Below are 17,067 nucleotides of genomic sequence, written 5' to 3' on the forward strand. Positions count from 1 at the left end.
ATTGAAAATTTTGAAATTTCCTCAATATTTAAATTTTCGACCAATGACATTAAAAGAAATTTTGATCTTCATCAACGATCGAGATCACTTTGACAAGAATCACTTGAACTAGCCGTTGGAAGATTTATCCTTAAATAGGAGGTCATTTGTCAGTTGAGATGATTTGATCTTTGAGTCGTGTGCTAAGTGAAAGCTCTCTTGTAACCTTTTTTTTATGAGCAATAAAGGAAGACTCTGCGGTTAATTTCTGTTGGTGTTACTCTTCGTGGAAATGTTGTAAGATGTGTTATTTTCATGCATAGATTTCCTTTTAGCCATTGATGATAACTTTATGAAGAGTGATTTAAGCACAGATATCTTGTTTGATCACTGGGGTTTGAATGGTAATTTAAGTTCTGAATATAATGGCAGGTATCTCTATTAAATCTGAATTTTATTATCGTTTTCTCCCTCTACGTTAATGGTTGAATTGAGTTGTGCAGGGAATTCTTGATTTTTAGATCATCGGGCGTTTGGGGAAGTTTTCAGTTGGACCAGCCAACTCCCGATTAGTATTTCTGAAGAGCCCAGCTTGATTGAATCCTGGGCTTATCATAAGAAGTTTCATTGTTGATGCATGAAGGGTTTTGGGCGAAGCACCTCCGTTTAAATTTAAAATTTCAAAAATTTTCTGTGCTAAATTGATAAATCTGGCTTTTAAGAGCCTTAGATTATCAAATCTGGGAGCGGAGTTGGACTCACACTCGCCAAATCTGGTAGATCTACTACTCCTGTGCATAGATTTGTAATTTTTTTTTTTTTTTCTAACTTAAGGTTTCTGGGGTTTCTTTTTTTTGGTATATCGGGATTTTGGGTGTTTGTGTTTTCAGGAACAGGTTGCAGACCTGAGGGTAAAGTTTTATTTTTGAAGTCAGATCTGGCCTTAAAACCGACTTTTGCAAGGGCATTGTTTTGCAAAACAAGGGTTTCAAAATCTCTTCTAAATCTAGGGAAAACTTTTTAATAAATTCTGAAGCAGAACATATAAATTTTATTCAGAAATTCTGGGAAATTTTTAAGGGTTTATCGGGCTACTATTTTCTTTTCCTATCTGTTGCCTGGGATCTTCAATTTTTCTGTTGCCTGAAAATTTTCGAAAAAAAAAATTAGGCTTAAAACCTTTTGTTGTTGCCTACAGAACCTTGCCTATAGCTTCCTCATTGCTCCATCTGCCATCGAAATCTCTGTCTCCTTTCGCCACTGTCGAGTCTATCTGTTGTTGCTCCAAAACCCTTGGATCCCTTTCACTCATTCATTCTTGGTTGCTACCCCATGGATCTCTAGATCTGCAGTCAATAAAACGCAGGTCCATCTCCAGATCCGCAACCAACAACACTGCCCTTCTATCCCCGCAGCTCTCCTTCCCCATGCTGCTACAGCCCTCTCTCTGCTATCCCCACGTCCCTCTCTGCGTACCCTCTACCAGCACTCTCGCAGCTCTCTCATCCGCTATCTGTACTCTCAGTCTGCTCACCTTACTCTGCACGCAGTCTTCAATCCCTCCTCCAGCGTGCCCTCTTCCCTCCATCACACCACGCTTGCAAAGACCTCCACGCCATCCACGCTAGCCTCAATCACTGTCCACAACTTCCCTCCTGCGTGTTGCCTCCTCCTAGACCTGCGTTAAAACCCTTTCTCCTCTGCGTCTTCATCCCAGCTCCTTCAACACGTGAGCTTCCCTACCTAACCCGCAGATGTTGCTCCATTCATCTTGCCTTCTTCTCCTCCACGTCTACTGCATGTTGCTTCCATATCCGAGCATCCATCGTCCTTGCTCTCCATTTGTTGAGCTTCAAACCTGCGGATACACAACAGCAAGCAAACATTTCGAAAAAAAAATTATGCGCTAGGCAGTTTCATTTGTATTTTAGAGTTAGGGTATGTATATATGTTTTAGTTTAATTAAATTTAAAACTTAAGTTAGGATTTAATTAGTTTCTTTTTTTTATGATTTTTATTTTAAAATTCTAAAACTAAAAAATCTAAAATATTTTAAAAAATCTACAAAACAAACAAACAAACAAAAAATTAGAAATAAGTAAGAAACTTCATTTTTATATTTTTAATGTGACTTTGAGATATCCTAAAAATTTTAAATCGAAGTAAATTTCACATTTAAAGGTTTTAAATTTTTTATGTGGCCTCTGGCCCATTAAAAAATTTAAAAATTATTAAATCTTTTTTCGATTTATTTTGGTCACATTTAGTCTTGCTTAGCCATCGAAAAGTTTTCCTAAGATTAATCGAATTCATCAAGGATAAAATCTAAAGGTGAGCTATCCTGGTATTAGTGTTTGCCATTTCTCTATAGTTAAATGTGTTTAAATTTTTATGTTTGAAGACTAACTATTTGAAAGTGGTGAATTTCCTAGATTTGGATCATTAAGCATAATCATTTAAATTCTAGGATCTAAACTGGTTAGCTTTAAAATTTCGTGGTTGATTAAGGTATTTGTATCTCTTGAAATTTAATTGCTAAGACATTGCGCATCTAGTGAAATCGATCATCATTGCTTGAATCATTTAATGCTCATTACATGCTAGACATTTTGCAAATATTTTCAAGCGATTGTTAAAGATTTTTATTGTGGAATTACAAATAGATTTCATTTTCCTAAGCAACAGTAGCTAATCAATTACTCGGCTTTCATTTTACCTAACAAGATCATTAACTCCATAAGGCACTGGTATTAATAATTTAAAATCTAATCAAATTCTAGGTCTTGCTAGGCCTTAATCAAGTACTTGATTGCCTCGCTGTGTCTCCCGAACTGGTTGGTTTCCAACCAGTTCTTCTTCATTCCTTTTTTTCCATAGGGTCTACCCCCCTTAGCCTATTATAGGGAGACAGCTTAAACGGAGAGATTGGGGATCAGGGTGACAACCCCCAATCTAAGCATTGTCGCGGTGCCTAGACATTCTATGCGACAACATTTTTTGGCACCGCTACCGAGGACAGAGTTTTTATGTCCTTGGTTTCTTCGACATTCATCTCATTTCTTTCCTCTCATCCCTTTCGTCTCTTACCAGGATAAGTTCCTTGTCCTTGGCTCCTTGCTTTCGGGTTATTCTGAGTTAGACTTTTTGTCCGAGTGGCGACTCCACTTCATCTATCTTTTGCAAAAGTGTATACTAGAAAACATCCAAACAGTTTGGTTAATCCTACTCCTGATCCTAAAAGGGCTCTCAGAGTACGATTACATAAATTCTCTTCTCCTACCCTTCTCGTAAATCTCGGACAAGAAGCCCTCTCTGATATCCATTTGCTTTTTACTAACCCGGTCGAGCACGACATCATGGACATATTCGCCCCTTGTGACTTTGCTAACATTCAAGGTTATCCCAATGATATTCCAAAACATGGAATGGATAAGATACCTATCTTTCAGGGCAATAATGCAATTAGTGCTAACTCTCATTTAAAATCTTTTAGTTCATGGCTGGGTAAGTATGCAAGGGCTGTTGATTTTAATCATGAAGATGTAAAAATGACCCTTTTTGTTCTTACCTTGGAGGGGGATGCTTTAGATTGGTTTACGGAAAAGCCTCAAAATTCATTTGATTCTTTGCAATCGATTGTTAATGCCTTTAAGGAAAAGTATGGAGATAAGAGAGAAGGAAGGCATCTCGTAAAAGCTATCAGTATCATTAAAAAGAGAGAAAATGAGACCGCAGAAGAATTTAACAAGAGGTTCAATGATATCATTAAGGAATTACCTCAAGATTATAAACCTACTGATAAATCTCTTCGGGACTTTTATATTGATGCCTTTAGCCCTGAGCCTTCTTATGAGTTAAGACGTGCTAAACTTCCTGATTATAGGGATTGTCAAGCTTTAGCAGTAGAGCTTGAAAAAGATAAGGCAACATCTGGGAAGTCTGAAATCCCAGGTTTTGATAGGGCTTCAATGAAATTAAAAGAACCTAAAGGAAAAGGGGTTCAAGAATCTGATAATGACCTCGTTCAAAAATTACTGCAAAAAATTGAAAGCATGGAGATTAACCAAGCGAAATTAACCTCTAACCATGCTAAGGAAATAACTACTTTGCAGAATAGGTTAGTCCAAATGGAAAGAGCTCAAACGCAAAATTTATAGCCTAGAAATAATAATAATAATCAAAATAATAATTGGCAAAAGAAAGGTCAATCTAGTGAGTAGAGACCACCTAATCCGCTTGAACATACTAATTTGGTCGATGATGCTCCGCCTTATTGTCAGGCTTGTGATGCTCTTCATGAGGAGGCAACTTGCCCCATAGTTAGAAGGATTTTGGATAATGGAATGTTTGGGGCAGGTAATCAAATAAATTGTGTGGGTAAAGAGTTTTCTTTGTCTATGAAAGACTGGATGGAAGTTAAGGAAAACAGTCAAGATGTTATGCCTTCCACATCAGCTTTTAGTATAAATAATTTTGAGAATGAAGATGATATGATGGTTAAATTATATGGTGAGAAGCCTTCTCCAGAGCGAATCATGGAAATTGCTAAAGATAAGGGTTTAACTTATCAAAGAAGGGATAAAGATCAAACCAGGAATCAAATTCCTCCTCAAATTTTTAACCCGGGTTCAAACTCTGGATTAGATGTCGATCTGGGAAGTTGGTTTAATAATGCAAAAATCTGGGTTCCTGTCTCCGAGATTGCGAAGATTCCTTCCCAAAGGGCTAAGTTACTAAAAGCTATTGAAGCTCCTCAAGTGAATGTTTCTCAACAGAAGGCACCGGAGGTTGATTATCAGGATGCTCCTATATATTTGCAAGTCTAGATTCATATAACAAGGATCATCAGCCATTCTTTATTACTTTGATGGTTAATGGGTACAAATTGAATAATTACATGCTGGATTCTAGCGCGTCAGCTTGTGTCATGACCAAGAGGGTTATGGAACAACTTAATTTAAGAGTTTCTAGGCCTTACTACAATATATGTACCATGGATTCTAAGAAGATTGAAGTTCACGGTTTGATCAAGGATTTACAGGTTCATTTATCAGTTTACCTTGACATTATGATTGTTATGGACATTGTCGTTGTTGATGTGCCTGATGCTTGGGGTATGCTTTTATCAAGAAAATGGGCCTCTGACCTAAGAGGGAATATTCAAATGAATTGGTCATATGCTATGATTCCTTCTCCTAGAGGTGATGGTTTTGTGACACTTAATAGAGAGCTTGAGAGAAGATTCCATGTTGAAGATCCTAAGAGACCTCATAATGAGATAATTAAAGAACAATCTGACATTGGGAATTATGCTATCCTGTCTAATTCCATAATTCTTCCCGATGATAAGGTTGATAAAAAGATTGGGGATCTCAAGGATAAAGTTTGGTACATGTATTTTGATGGCACATCGTATAAGCACAGTAAAGGTGTAGGAGTAGTATTAAAATCACCCCTTGGTCATATTTTCAAATTTGCCTATTGGTTGGAATTTGAAGCAACCAACAACGTTGCTGAATATGAAGCTTTGTTGTTGGGTCTTGAGTTGGCAAAGTCTTTAAGAGTTAAATTGCTTAGCATCAAGGGGGATTCCGACTTAATTATCATGCAAATTAAAAATAAATTTACATGCAAAATCAAAGGTTAAAGAATTATAGAAATGTTGTATGGGATACTATGGAATACTTTGATGCCCTTGACTTTGAGGCTATCCCAAGAGAGCTGAATAGTTCAGCAGATGAGCTTGTTGTAGCTGCTTCCACTTTGTTGTTATCTGATGGGTTGATTAAGGATAAGATAAAAATGGAAGTTATATTTAGGCCTTCTGTTCCAGATAACTCAAAGCATTGGCAAATTTTTTATGACGAAAAACAAGTGATTCGTTTCTCGATAACTTGGATGAGTTTGAAAATTTTCGGATAGATTCTCAATGGAAAAAGTGTCCTTAGACACGTAATTTTATTAATCAGAAAAAAAAAAAAAAAAATTACTTCTGGAATTTTGCAAGAGTTTACACCCGAACAACCAAACACTCTTGCAATGAGCTATTTGTTGGCCTCTGTGAAAAAGACATCTTCACCAACTTTCTTTTTCTTCCCAAAGGTTTTATCATGTTGGGTCAACATTTCGCAGAGCTCATTAAACTTTAGTTTCTCTAACTTACCAATTAATTGTAGAGTCTCCAAAAAATGTGTGTATGAAGAAGGAAGTCCAGCGATTAAAATTGTGACCATAAAACTATCATCTACTGCTGGAAAACCAACATTAATGATTTCCTGCCTAATATTTTTAAGTCTGGAGATATATTCAAGAACATCACCTCCTTCAGTCAACTTTTGTTGCAACAATTTTAATTGTAGATCAACTTTCTTTGATTCAGGCTGAGTATCAAAGAATTCTTTAAAAGTTCTCAACGCAGACCATGCATCTGTAGCATTTGCTATATGGACATACATTTCATCATTGACAGAAGATTTAATGAGAGTAAATGCTTTGGCATTCTTAACTTCCCATTTTGCTAGTGCAACTGCATCAATGGGTTTATTTGGCTTAATATCACCATCACATATACCCTGCCACAGTTCATTATAAATGAGAGTGCTTTCGATGAGGCATTGCCATGTTTTGTAAGATTTTGTGCCTTCAAGTTTGTCGGAATCAAAAAACAAATTAATCAACTTTGACATTTTAGTGTTGAAGCTTCGCACCAAGAATCAGACAAAGAAAAAATATCAAGGTGGGCAACACAACACGCAAGACACTATGCAAAAAACGATCTATCGGGGCTTGGCCTTGACCCTCGTATAGTCGTTGAAACAGGAGAAAAATGACTAAGCTTTGCACTTGGCTCTAGTCAATTTCTCAAATATTTACAAGGTAACTTTCAAAATTTGACTTTTACAATGATGCTCTTGCAAAACCTGGTAAAAAAAATGTTACCCCCCCTCAAAGTAAAATTACTTTGAGTTACAATGTCACACTTATCTCTCCATATATAAAAAAATTACAAATAAATCTCCTTATTACTCCAAAAAATTTAGTGCCCTAAACATTTACAAATACCAGAAAATTCCTTATCTCTCCAAATTACAAATCATAGAAAAATCCTTATCTCTCCATTAACATTAATCCATTTTTAAGTTCTTTTAAAACTCTCATTCATTTAAAAGGACTTTATGAAAGTCTCTAAAACTTGCATTTAAAAATGAATGGAGATAATTTAATGCGTATCTCCCCCCTTTTTTGAAATGTAAAAGCACACACTTAATTAAAAAAAAAAAAAATCCTTAGCACACAACACCCAATATGTACGCACAACACAAAATTTTTAACCCATTCAGCCACTTATCTCCAAGCTATTTTCCTGATAGATTTTCAAGCTGGCAACGTCCACGCATTCAGTTTCTGCACGTTGGCTTGCTTACTGGCTCACACTGTCTTGCTGGCTTCCACACTACTTGTTGGCTGGCTCACGCTGGTTGGCTGTCACGCTAGCTCGTTGTGCTAGCTAGTTGTGCTCACGCTGGTTGGCTGTCACGCTGACTGGCTGTCACGTTGGTTGGCTGTGCTGGCTGGCTGTGCTCACGCTGGCTCTAAAATATTACCACAAGCAACTCATTCTATGGCTCTTGTAAGAGAAAAATGAAACCCTGGACAAAAAACTTCACACGCTTTGATGGAAAAAATTTGCATGAAATCCAGATTCTGGGGCTCGTTTCTTAGTTTTCGGCAACAGGCGAGGAAACCTTCATCAAGTGGTTTTGTGTTGATATTTGGCGGTGCAGCACGGAACCCTCACCTCTAGCTCAGGCTGTGAGAGAGTCGAGAAATGGAGTGGGCAAAGGAGGTTGAGGCGAGCAAGGAGGAGACCCGCAATCAAGATGCTATAGCAATCGTGGTCGTGGCAGCTACAATGGTGACCATTTTAATCGAAATGGTTATAATAATGATAATGACAGCGATGGATATTTGGGTGGTGGTTCTGGTGGAGCCCTAAGCGTTGGACAGGCCACGGGCTGCCTCAGTTCCTCAGCGCTGAGTGTAAGGTCATGGTCAAACAGCGTGTTGAAGCAGAGCAATAACAAAAATTCCAGAAACAAAGGCAATTTCTTTTTATAATAATAAAAAATGATTTTCAGATTTTAAAAATCTAAAAACAATGATAAAATTTATTTTCTTTTTTTTAAAACAAATACTAGACAATTTCCATACCAATCATTCACTGGTCAATTGAATGGAGTTTTCCAGGACTTTTTTGAGTTGGAATATCCTCCTCACAACCATTGCAGCATTACTGGAGCTCTGATACCACAATAATGGCAGAAGTGTCCTCAGACACGTAATTTTATTAATAAAAAAAACAATTACATCTAGAATTTTGCAAGAGTTTACACCCGAACAACCAAACACTCTTGCAATGAGCTATTTATAAGTTCAATGTCCTAACTACCTCTAATTATGGATCACTTATGCAATAACAAGTGTCCACTTACAATAAAAGCTATTCAAACAATCTTACTAACAATTCTCCTAAAATAGAGCCTAAGATACAACACATTTGTAGAGTCATATCTTTTACAACAATATACTAATTCTAAATGTCTCCATTAAATAATTAAATATTCTAGATTAATAATTATTAATTTAATATCTTAGATTAATAATTATTTTATTCTAAATTAATAACCTATGATAATATTTATTTTTGGATCATCTAACAATTCTAAGGAGGATGGATCTGATGATCATGAAGATATCATAAATCCTACTCCTAGGAATGTGGTTTCTTTAGAACAGCACTTTGATCAGCATGATGCCACATAGATGAAAGAGGAAAATAAAATGGATCCAGGCGAATACATCGAGGTAAACATTGGTACTTCTAGGGATCCAAAGATTATCAAAATTGGTTAGGGTACTAATGTTGAAGAAAGAAAAAAGTTAATCAATTTACTTCGTGAATATCGAGATGTTTTAGCATTTTCTTATGATGAATTAAAAGGTTATAGGGAAAATGTCATGGAGCACACTATCCCTTTGAAAGATGAAAATGTTAAACCCTTTCATCAAAATCTTAGGCAGATAAATCCTAAGTTAGCCCCTTTGGTTCAAAAGGAGCTTTCAAAGATGCTTGCAGCAGGAATTATTGCTCAAACAAGGCATTCAACATGGTGTTCCAACCTAGTGATTTTTAGGAAAAAGAATGGTACAATAAGACTTTGTATCGATTTTTGAAACCTTAATCTAGCATGTAAGAAAGATAATTACCCTTTACTGAACATGGAGACTATGTTGCAAAGAGTAACTAGTTCTGGAATGATGTCATTGCTAGATGGTTTTTCTGGATATAATCAAGTATGGGTTAAGGAGGATTGTTACAAAACTACATTCACCACACTATGGGGTACTTTCGAATATATTAGAAAGCCGTTTGGGTTAACCAATGTTGGGGCTATGTTTCAGAGGGCTATGGATTATGCCTTCAAAGGTTTAATTGGGAATTTATCGAAATTTATCAGGATGATCTTACTATTTTTCCTAAGGATGGTATTAGTCATATAAGTCATCTTAGGCAAGTTTTTGATAAATGTAGAGAGTACGGGATTTCTTTAAATCCAGCTAAGTCTGTGTTTGGAGTAACTGAAGGGAAATTACTTGGTCACATCATTTCTAAAGATGGAATCAAGATTGATCCTAAAAGAGTTGAGGCAATCCAAAAAATTTCTCTTCCCCATAATTTTAAGTCCCTTCAGTATTTTCTTGGAAAAACAAATTTTCTTAGAAGATTTATTCCAAATTATGCAGAAGTAGCTAAGCCTATTCAAAGTCTTCTGAAAAAAGATGTAAAATTTGTTTGGCAAGAAGATGGCAAAAAGGCTTTTCAGGAAATCAAAGGTGCTATTGCAAAAGCCCCTGTTTTAGTTAGTCCTGATTACTCTAAGGATTTCATGATTTTCTCTTTCGCTTCTGAAGATACCATTGCTGGTGTCTTATTGCAGAAAAATAAGGATGGTCATGAGCAGCCTATTGCTTTCATGAGTAGAGCGCTTCAAAATTCTGAATTAAAATACAATACCATGGAAAAGCAAGCCTATGCCTTAGTCAAATCTCTTAAGCATTTCAAAACTTATGTGGGTTATTCCAAAATCATTTCTTTTGTCCCACATTCTGCGGTTAAAGATATATTAACTCAAACTAATTGCTTAGGGACTCGTGCTAGGTGGGTTACTAAAATACAAGAATATGATTTAGAGATTAGACCCACCAAGTTAGTCAAAGGCCAAGGCTTGGCTCAAATGATGACTGAAGGTAATGAGAAAGCTCTTGGTTTGATTTGTCTTAACGATTCATCTTCACCCGAGCTGCAAAGATTAGGAGAGCATGAGTGGTACAAGGACATTATTTATTACTTGGTAAATCTTACATGTCCTAACCATTTAGTCACTCATAAGAGAAGGGCTCTTAGATTAAAAGCCACTAAGTATTGCCTCATAAAGGATGGCCTTGGATGGAGAAATACGGAGGGCATAGTACTTAGGTGTGTTGATGAAATTGAGTCCAAGAAATTAGTTTCTAAATTTCATTCAGGGTTTTGTGATGGTCATTATGCTGCAAGAACTACTGACCACAAAATTCTGAGAGCTGGTTATTATTGGCCTTCAATTTTTTCTTATGTGCCTAAATTTGTTAGAAGTTGTCAAGCCTGCCAACTATTCACTGGGAAACAGAAGCTTGTTGCCCTGCCTTTACAACCTGTCGTTGCCTGGACTTCATTGGGAAGTTTTATGAAATTCTAGCAATGGCTACTCATGGATTTTGACTGCTACCGACTATTTCACTTAATGGGTTGAAGCCATCCCTGTTAAGAATGCCACTGAAAAGGTCATTATGGATTTCATTGAAAATAATATCATTACTAGATTTGGGGTCCCTGCTAAGATCACTACTGATAATGCCAAGGCCTTTAGTTCTTCAGAATTTTCATCTTTTTGTTTCAAGTATGGCATTGTCTTATCTCATTCATCAAATTATTATCTTCAAGGTAATGGACTTGTTGAATCAAGTAATAAAAATCTCATAACCATTATCAAGAAGATAGTGGGGGATAATAAAAGAGCTTGGGATAAAAAATCAAGTATGCTTTACGGGTAGATAGGATTACTAAAAAGAAAGCTACTGGTAAGAGTCCTTTTGAATTAGTTTATGGCTTGGATGTAACCTTACCTGTGCACCTGAAATTGCCAGCTTATCAACTCCTTCAGCATTTTTCCACTAATAAAGATGTTGTTCAACATAGAATCGATCAGATTGTGGAGTTGGATGAAACTCGTAGGACAACTTTTGATAATATATGTAAAAGTCAATTCAACATTAAGAAAAGCTTTGATAAATTATCTCGATCTAGATCTTTGCAGATTGGAGATATGGTTCTCCTTTGGGATTGCAAAAATGAAAAGCCGAGAAAACATAAGAAGTTTGACAATTTGTGGCTGGGACCATACATTATCCGAGACATTGCTAGGCCAAATTCATTCCACTTGAGCAAATTGGATGGCGAACCACTTGACTTACCTGCGAATGGCGAAATGCTCAAGCTATTCTTCAAAGATAACATCTGATGCCATGGGGCATCCTCTGTATTATATTTCTAACCCTACACCTTGTCATTTCAGCATTTCATTTATGTTTTAGGATTAGATTTACTTTTCATGTTACTAGATAGTTAATAAATGAAGAGCTTATATCTTTCCTATGCTTAATGTTATATGATGATTTTTGGATGGACGCTACTTATGTTTTGTTGTGTGTTGCGTGGATGCATATTCTGGATTCTCACATTCCTACAAGGCAGCAGTGTGTCCCCAAGTAGAGCCAGATGTTGACCACTACGTGTCAACGACCCATAGCAGTACAACCCCTTTTTTGCAAAAGGGATAGCGCCTGATCGATGTGTTCCTGCCATCCAGCTATCATCGTCAGCCTGAAGATCATGTTATAATGTAAACCCATTCTGCATGTGTATAATGTAAATAATCTCAGCAGATCCGTGTCGTGTATCACCTAGGTAAACCTATTTTTCTGGTGACGATCTACATTACGGAGGTTTTTTGTCTCACCGATCCATTCTCGGATGGTCGGCAAAGTTTTCCTTCAGCCTTACCCCAAAGCCGGAATGAATTTTGTCACCAAAATCTTAGATGAGTCCTAGTGTTATAGATCGAGCCTGTGTAAAAGTGATTTGGGAATAATCCTAACTATTTGGTTAGGTTATTTTATTACAAGTTGCTTAGTCTATTGGATTATATTTGTGTCACAGAAATGGGTAGTTTGTGAGAGTCTTTTTCAAATGGGTTTCCCCCCTTGAGATGTAAAAAATGTAAAAAATCATGATGTAAAGTGTCTTGAGGGTTAGAAAAATAATTTATCCCCTCATAGGTCCTAGGTCTTAGGTAAATTTAAATTTTCCAGAGGTAAAATTCGTGGGTCCTTTAAAAAAATAAATCTTAACCGGTCCAGGGACTAAGGTTAATTGATTATTTTGCTAAATTTTATGCCTTGGGTCTCTGGGGTTAAGTCAAAGTCAAAATTTTGAGGAAATTAATGCAAACTTTTAATTTTTGAATTTATTAAAATGCATTTAATTAAAAAATTCGAAATTTCCTCAATATTTAAAATTTTGACCGATGAGATTAAAAGAAATTTTGATCCTCATCAACGGTCAAGATCACTTTGCAAGGACCACTCGAACTAGCCATTGGAAGATTTATCTTTAAATAGGAGGTCATTTGTCAGTTGAAATGATTCGATCTTTGAGTCGTGTGCTAAGTGAAAGCTCTCTTGTAATCTTTTTTTTTATGAGCAATAAAGGAAGACTTTGGGGTTAATTTCTGTTGGTGTTACTCTTCGTGGAAATGTTGTAAGATGTGTTATTTTCATGCATAGATTTCCTTTTAGCCATTGATGATAGCTTTATGAAGAGTGATTTAAGCACAGGTATCTTGCTTGATCACTGGGGTTTGAATGGTAATTTAAGTTCTGAATATAATGGCAAGTATCTCTATTAAATCTGAATTTTATTATCGTTTTCTCGCTCTACATTAATGGTTGAATTGAGTTGTGCAGGGAATTCTTGATTTTTAGATCATCGGGCGTTCGGGGAAGTTTTCAGTTGGACCAGCCAACTCCCGATTAGTATTTTCTGAAGAGCCCAGCTTGATTGAATCCCGGGCTTATCATAAGAAGTTTCATTGTTGATGCATGAAGGGTTTTGGGCAAAGCACCTCCGTTTAAATTTAAAATTTCAAAAAATTTATGTGTTGAATTGATAAATCTCGCTTTCAAGAGCCTCAGATTATCAGATCTGGGAGCGGAGTTGAACTCACACTCGCCAGATCTGGTAGATCTGCTACTCCTATGCATAGATTTGTAATTTTTTTTTATTTTTCTGACTTAGGGTTTCTGGGGTTTCTTTTTTTTGGTATATCGGGATTCTGGGTGTTTGTGTTTTCAGGAACAAGTTGCAGACTTGAGGGTAAAGTTTGATTTTTAAAGTCAGATCTAGGCCCTGGAGGGTAAGATCTGGCCTCAAAACCAGCTTTTGCAAGGGCATTGTTTTGCAAAACAACGGTTTCAAAATCTCTTCTAAATCTGGGGAAAACTTTTTAATAAATTCTGAAGTAGAACATATAAATTTTATTTAGAAATCTCTGGGAAATTTTTAAGGGTTTATTGGGCTGTTATTTTCTTTTCCTGTCTACTGCCTGGGATCTTCAATTTTTCTGTTGCCTGAAAAATTTCGAAATTTTTTTTAGGCTCACAGCCTCTTGTTGTTGCTTGCAGAACCCTGCCTACAGCTTCCTCATTGCTCCATCCGCCATCGAAATCTTTGTCTCCTTTTTCCACCGTCGATTCTGTCTGCCACTGCTCCAAAACCCTTGGATCCCTTTCACTCATTCATTCTTGGTTGCTACCCCACGGATCTTTAGATCCGCAGTCAATAAAACGCAACTCCATCTCTAGATCCGCAGCCATCAACATGGTACTTCTATCCCCGCAACTATCCTTCCCCACGCTGCTACAGTCCTCTCTCTGCTATCTCCACGTCCATCTCTGCATACCCTCTGCCAGCACTCCCTCATCTCTCTCATCTGCTGCCCATACTCTCGGTCTGCCACCTTACTCTGCACGCAGTCTTCACTCCATCCTCCAGTGTGCCCTCTTCCCTCCATCGCACCACACTTGCAAAGACCTCCACGCCATCCACGCTGCCACAAAAAATCCACGCTATCCTCAATCACTGTCCACGGCTTCCCTCCTGCATGTCGCCTCCTCCTGGACCTGCGTTAAAACCCTTTCTCCTCTGCGTTTTCATCCCAGGTCCTTCAACACGTGAGCTTCCCTACCTAACCCGCAGTTGTTGCTCCATTCATCTTGCCTTCCTCTCCTCCACGTCTACTACGTGTTGCCTCTCCAATCCGCTTCCATATCCAAGTGTCCATCGTCCCTGCTCTCCATTCGTCGAGCACAATAGCAAGCAAACATTTCGAATTTTTTTTTATGCGTTAGGTAGTTTCATTTGTATTTTAAAGTTAGGGTATGTATATGTGTTTTAGTTTAATTAAATTTAAAACTTAAGTTAGGATTTATTTAGTTTCATTTTTATTTTTTTTATTTTTATGATTTTTATTTTAAAATTCTAAAACTAAAAAATCTTAAATATTTTAAAAAATCTTTAAAAAATAAATAAATAAATTAGAAATAAGGAAGAGGCTTCATTTTTATATTTTTAATGTGACTTTGAGATATCCTAAAAAATTTAAATCGAAATTAAATTCACATTTAAAGGTTTTAAATTTTTTATGTAGCCTCTGGCCCATTAAAAAATTTAAAAATTATTAAATCTTTTTTCGATTTATTTTGGTCACATTTAGTCTTGCTTAGCCATCGAAAAGTTTTCCTACGATTAATCGAATTCATCAAGGATAAAATCTAAAGGTGAGTTATCATGGTATTAGTGTTTGCCATTTCTCTATAGTTAAATGTGTTTAAATTTTTATGTCTAAAGATTAACTATTTGAAAGTGGTGAATTTCCTAGATTTGGGTCATTAAGCATAATCATTTAAATTCTAGGATCTGAACTGGTTAGCTTTTAAATTTCATGGTTGATTAAGGTATTTGTATCTCTTGAAATTTAATTGCTAAGACATTGTGCATCTAGTGAAATTGATCATCATTGCTTGAATCATTTAATGCTCATTACATGCTAGACATTTTGCAAATATTTTCAAGCGATTGTTAAAGATTTTTATTGTGGAATTACAAATAGATTTCATTTTCCTAAGCAACAATAGCTAATCAATTACTCGGCTTTCATTTTACCTAGCAAGATCATTAACTCCATAAGGCACTAGTATTAATCATTTAAAATTTAATCAAATTCTACGTCTTTCTAGGCCTTAATCAAGTACTTGATTGCCTCGCTATGTCTCTCGAACTAGATGGTTCCCAACCAGTTCTTCTTCATTCCTTTTTTTCCATAGGGTCTACCCCCCTTAGCCTACTATAGGGAGACAACTTAAACGGAGAGATTGGGGATCAGGGTGATAGCCCCCGATCTGGGCGTTGTCACGGTGCCTAGACATTCTGTGCGACAACAAGGTCTAGGCTAAATATGCTACAAGTTTGATGGGCATCCACTCAAGTTTCATCCATAAAACTCTTGCCCTAGGTGCTACTCCAAGAAGGAAACCCTAGCCCTAGGTTCTTCTTCCTCTACTTGAGGACTTCTTTGAAGGTTGTATGAGCTTAGTATGTGTTGAAGTATATCTGAAGAAGCCTTTTCTCTCAAACCTTGACCTTGTGAATACCTATTACCATCGAAAACCCTCAAAACTGTTGGAAATATTGAGAGGGGGGTGAATCAGCATTTCTTTTCAATTGTTACTTTTACCAGTTAGATCACTTATATTTAGAACACAAAAATGAACAATAGAAGTAAACATTTTTATTAATATAATCTTTATAATGAATCAAGTACAATATGGGTAGGGCTCCAACCCTTGATGAAGACACCCAGGCTCCAACCTGGGATGTGCCAAGCACCTACTTGGACTTTAGTGAGGCTCCGACCTCTAGGGCTTCGACCCTATCTTATCCAAGGCACCAACCTTGAGTTTAGGAGCACCAACTCCAAGGACACCAATCCTTTAGCTTTGCTTTGTCAAGATATGTTAGGTTGTTCTTCACAGCTCCCAAAGTCTTCTTCAACAAGCCCTGTCAATCTTCAGCAATCCCTTCACTTAATCGTCACGTCATATCATCAATGACAACCTTGTCTCATAGAAGGTGTCACCACTGCTCTTCATTATACCCAAGCAAAGATCTCTCCAAGTCACCTCATGATGACCTTAGTGATGCATCATGGTCTTCAATGTTATCTTCAAGATTACTTTACCAAAATGTCTTCAATAGTGACTCCAAGGTCAGTCAAGGCAACTCAACAAGAAGGCTCCAATCTGAGATCTTCTTTAAGATCACTCCACAACGATTGTATTCCTTCAATAAGATTCTTCACTGTACATGTTCAAAAACATGGTGGTTGACTGTACAATGTAGGTCTCCACCATTAGTCTTCACTGCAGCTATATCTTAGAGTATTAATGTTGCAATCAAGGAGGTTACTAATTTGTTGTACACCAACAATACACCATAGTCTTGTTATACCACAGGGAGATCACCAACTTCATGCCACTGTCTTACCCTCTATCTAAGCCACTGTCTACACCTTAATTCAAGGTCCTAATAATACCTCTGTCCGACTGTCCGAGCCTCTGTATACACCTCTGTCTGAGCTACTGTACTATCACAGTCCAAGATAAACAGTGATCCAAGCCTCTGTGTATGTTGCTGCAGAGGTCAAAGTCCAAAATTTTAGGAGTAAAGGCATTGTCCGAAGTTTCAGGTTGTTGTCCACTATTCCACAGATCCAAGACTTAGTTCGAGCTCTTTATAGGTTGCTTTTCAAGTCCAAGCAGGTGTCTCCAAATTGCATGCTTTAGTTCCAGCACACAGCCTTCAAAAATATTGTA

The 17,067-nt window shown here is 36.9% G+C and overlaps 1 pseudogene; it reads right to left on the reverse strand.

Annotated features, from left to right (window-relative positions):
- The window catches only part of LOC149223332 (heat stress transcription factor A-1-like), a 50,824-nt pseudogene extending 36,617 nt beyond the window's left edge, over window positions 1-14,207 (reverse strand).
- Between the last annotated feature and the right edge of the window lie 2,860 nt (window positions 14,208-17,067).

The sequence above is a fragment of the Pinus tabuliformis genome, chromosome Q, assembly GCF_031772625.1.
Source record: "Pinus tabuliformis cultivar Carrire ecotype Pingquan chromosome Q, CPIR1, whole genome shotgun sequence".
NCBI classification, from domain to species: domain Eukaryota; kingdom Viridiplantae; phylum Streptophyta; class Pinopsida; order Pinales; family Pinaceae; genus Pinus; species Pinus tabuliformis.